Raw genomic sequence first — 4,135 nt, forward strand, 5'->3', positions numbered from 1 at the left:
CCCGGAATCTTCCCGGACTCAGAGACAGGAACAGCAGCAGTGATTTGAGCCAGTTGTGTTTCTATCATTTTGTTGAAACTTAGTTGGTTTTTAAGCGTAGAAGAAAGAGTTTCAACTTTTGCATTTATACTTTCCAAAATTTTATCATTGGCAGCAAACTTTTTTTTAAAGATTCATTGATTTTAGCTTGGCCAAAAACAAGGTCTCTTAAGGAGGGTTGGTTTGAATTGAAATTCGAATTGAAATTTGAGTTGAAATTGTTACCTCCTCCATGGAATGGTGGGTGTGATTGACCCACCCCTGGCCTCCTTGTGGACGGAACCCGGTGTTGTTGTTGATGATGTAGGCGGCATCTTCTCGGGCCTCGGGGCAGCCATTCCCCGAGTGTCCACCATCACCACAAACCTTGCATGTTAAGTACGAGTTCATGGCATGGATGGGAACAGACATTTATTGCCGGTTCCCTTCATCAAGCTTCTTTAGTAGGAGGTCCAGCTTGGTGGTGAGCATGTCCGTCTCCTTGACGGTATGAATTCCGCCCTTGGTTCTGGGCTGGGAACGTTCCTTGTTCCAGCCCTGGTTGGAGACCATCTTTTCAATTAAGGCCGTAGCCTTGGTGATTGTTAGGTCTAGATAGGCTCCTCTAGCAGCGGCATCAAGATGGGCTCTAGATGTTTTTGTTAGCCCATTGTAGAAACTTTGGAGCACGAGCCACTCGTCCATCCCATGATGAGGATAGGCGATTTTGTATTCTTGGAGTCTCTCCCAAGCTTCTAGGATGGATTCCATCCCTGTCTGCTGGAAACTTGAAATTCTTCTACGTTGGGCATTTGTTTTGCCCAACGAAAAGAATTTGGCGAGAAACGTTGTGGAACACTTGTCCCACGTGTTGACGGCTTTCTTATTCTGATAAAATCACTGTTTTGCCCTCCTCAGTAGGGAGAAGGGAAACAGGCGGAGCCTGATGGCGTTAGCTGTAACGCCCCGTATGGTTACGGTCTTGCATAACTCCAGAAAGTTCTGGAGATGGGCATTGGTGTCCTCATTTGGCTTGCCACAGAATGGGCTAGCCTGCACCATGTTAATGAGGCTAGACTTCAGCTCAAAGTTCATGTCCCCAACATCAATGTCGGGCCCAGTTGCCACATTGGCAGCTGAGGGGATGAAGAAGTCGCGGAGAGTCTTCTCAGCCATGGGTTCGGTGATTGCTGAGGGTGCTTGAGAAGCTGGCTCACTTGTCGACTGCGAGAGTGGAGGAGGGACGACATGAGGTCGGACCCTTCTCACGAGGTCGTACCCTTCTCACGAGCTTCTCGGGATTTTCAACGAAGTTTGTCGTCAAGGAGAAACCAGACATACACTACCCTGTTTTCTTCCAATCAGGAGAAAACAAAAATATAAACACATTAGCCTGTATAAGCAGTAGCTACCTCTTACTCATATTGCCATATTTATGTGTTTAGTAAAATCTTTACACCTAGTGCCATCCCCGGCAACGGCGCCAGAAATGCTTGTTGACATTTCTTAGCGCCATCACTAGGAATGGGGGTGTCCCTAGCAATAGCACCAGAAATGCTGTGTTGGTATGTCTTAACGTTTACAGAAAGATCCGCAAGCGCACGGATATACCGTTGTAGCATTTCACCGGGAAGTATTCAGGGTGTCGTTATTTATATTTTTTCCAAGGGATAGCGAGGTTGTGTAAAGATATTTACTAGTTCCATAACCATGACTTTATGAAATAAGGTGCAGACTACTGATTATGCAGCGGTAAGTGATAAATAAAGGATAATCAGGGGTAATGCGACACACACAGAACAACCAACTCTCATGAATAAAGAATTAACAAGCACACCTAAGGTTAGTGGGAGCATAGGCACAGATCCTAGTATACTATTCATGTTAGCAGATAAGTTATGTTAGCCACATGCTTAGAGCTGCAGGTGCCGGGAAATTAGGGACATCGGGGAGAATGACCCGCACTGGAGAACATACAGTCCCGTTTCATCTTTGCATGAACTCCTACATGATACCCGAATGTTGGGGAGTACACTAACCGAGAAGCAGCTTCCCGGCGGACCGACAGGGCTGTCACCACCTGCGTACCCCAGTCACACCGTGGAGCACCGTCATATCCAAGGGATCCCGTATACCCGGGCACCATGCCTGCATATGAGGTCACTACCCTAGCACCCCCGGATCCCACACCCTTCAGATGGACAGGTAAGATGGTAAGGCAAGCCCGAAAGCACAACAAACCAATATCCTTACCCAGATCATCTGGTCTAAGCAAGCTACTAGTATAACTTGATGAAGCACAGTTCAAGGCTAAGCAAGCTACGAACATAGCAAGATAACCAAGAACGAACTCAGAATGAATAGCATAACGAAAATCAGAATACAAAGCCAGACCAGAGGCCGAGGATTGCTCGCCGACCCCGAGGACGACTGGATTTGCTAAGGAGATGAAGTACTAGCCTAGCTCCACTACCCTATGGAGTACACATCACAAGGAGAGTGTGAGAGAGAGGCCTTCAAGTGGTGTGTGTGTGTGAGAGAGAGAGAGAGTGGTGTGAGGCCTCTTATATAGTGCTTGAGGTCGGTTCCCGCCAACTCTTTACATGGAAACATCCCTAACCAACCTCTAGAGGATAAGACCTGATCTCCCGCCAAAATGCACCTGGCCGGAAACCAGGGTGGGTTCGGCCGAACCCATGGTTCAGCCGGCCCCACCTTGGCATCCCTGGCCACCGCCTTTCTTCGTGTGTCTGCCTGGTGGGCCCTGATGTTGGTATGTCGGTGCCGGGGTTCAATTGGTTAGTTTGGTCTGTCAGGTGGGCCTCTTTTGCATGTGTTATGCAGAACGCGATCTTCTGCGACTTTGTCTGCGTATTCTTCGTGTTTTCTTCTTATTCCAGACTTGTGCTCCTAAAAACATAAATCTTCGAAAACAATTGTGGAGCTAGGTTAGTGATACAAATATGCGAGTAAGAGGTATGGTTTCCCTTCTTTTATGAGTATGGTTGACGGCCATATTTCGCACTTAACGACCATCAACAGTCAACAGTATAGTTGCAACATAAGAGAGAATAAATTAGAATAAGTCGAAAACTGGCAAACTGAACAGGGTGCCACGAATAAAATTGTGCTTAAGGGTAGCGGAAATGGGTAGGTGGTTTGCATGCTATGAATGAAATACAGAAGGGTGAAGAGATTTGTTTGGGTAGTGTTTGGTTGGAGAGTGAGAAAGAATGGAGCAATCCATCCCAAAAATCTAGAATGGAGTGGTTCCGCATCTGTGTTTGCTTCAAGGGATGGAATGGTTCCATTTTACGTTTGGTTGGAGGGACGAGAATAGAATGGTTCAGACTCCGTTAAATGTGGGTCCCATTTGTCGGTGAGACAAACACTCTTCTTTCTCATCCCGCTCGACTGCTGCAATCGCATGCGCCGCCGCCACCCGTGCTGCAACCACCCCGCCCCGGCCGTCCTACCCACGCTGCCGCTCCTCAGCGTGCTCACCCGCATTGCGACGATCAACCCGGGTCACGCCGCCGCCGCCGCTCGGACTGCTCCGACAGGCCCTTGCGCTGGAGCAATCGTACCGGCCCCACCGCCGCCCCTCGGCCTGCCCCATCGGGCCCTTGCACTGCGGTGGTCGTCCCGGTCGCGCTGCCGCGCCGCCTACCCCATGGGGCTCTTGCACCGCGGGAGATGACCGACCTCAGATATCCTGCCCGCTTCTGGCCGACCGCGCCAACGCCGCGGCCATCGCCCTGGCTGGCCTGCTCGCACCGCCACTGCTCAGTTGCCCAACCGCCCGCGCACGCCGCTTGCCCCGGCTGCCCTTCTCGCCGATTCAATTGCACAGGAGCCTGCATCTTGTTGCCAAATGGGAGAGGGAATGAAGCAGAGAGAGGGAGGGGCGCGTGACGGAAGTTGAACGCTCAAAGGAAGCAGAGAGAGGGAGGGACGCGTGACTGAAGTTGAACGCTGTCGAAGTGGGATGAACTGGTTGGATTTTTTTTATGGAACCAACTCATCCCGAAGCTTCAAGGAATATTCCTCTTTCGGGGATGAGTCCATTCCTACACTCTGCAATCAAACACTACAAAAAATGGAATGGAGTAGCTCC

General features: G+C 49.8%; 1 non-coding gene across 1 annotated transcript; it reads left to right on the forward strand.

The window, feature by feature from the left end:
* Positions 1 to 721: 721 nt before the first annotated feature.
* Positions 722 to 830, forward strand: LOC120657911. The gene has a single exon (XR_005668441.1). It is a non-coding gene; the product is annotated as a small nucleolar RNA R71 (small nucleolar RNA).
* Positions 831 to 4,135: the final 3,305 nt, after the last annotated feature.

Source organism: Panicum virgatum, chromosome 1N, assembly GCF_016808335.1.
Source record: "Panicum virgatum strain AP13 chromosome 1N, P.virgatum_v5, whole genome shotgun sequence".
Lineage (NCBI taxonomy): Eukaryota > Viridiplantae > Streptophyta > Magnoliopsida > Poales > Poaceae > Panicum > Panicum virgatum.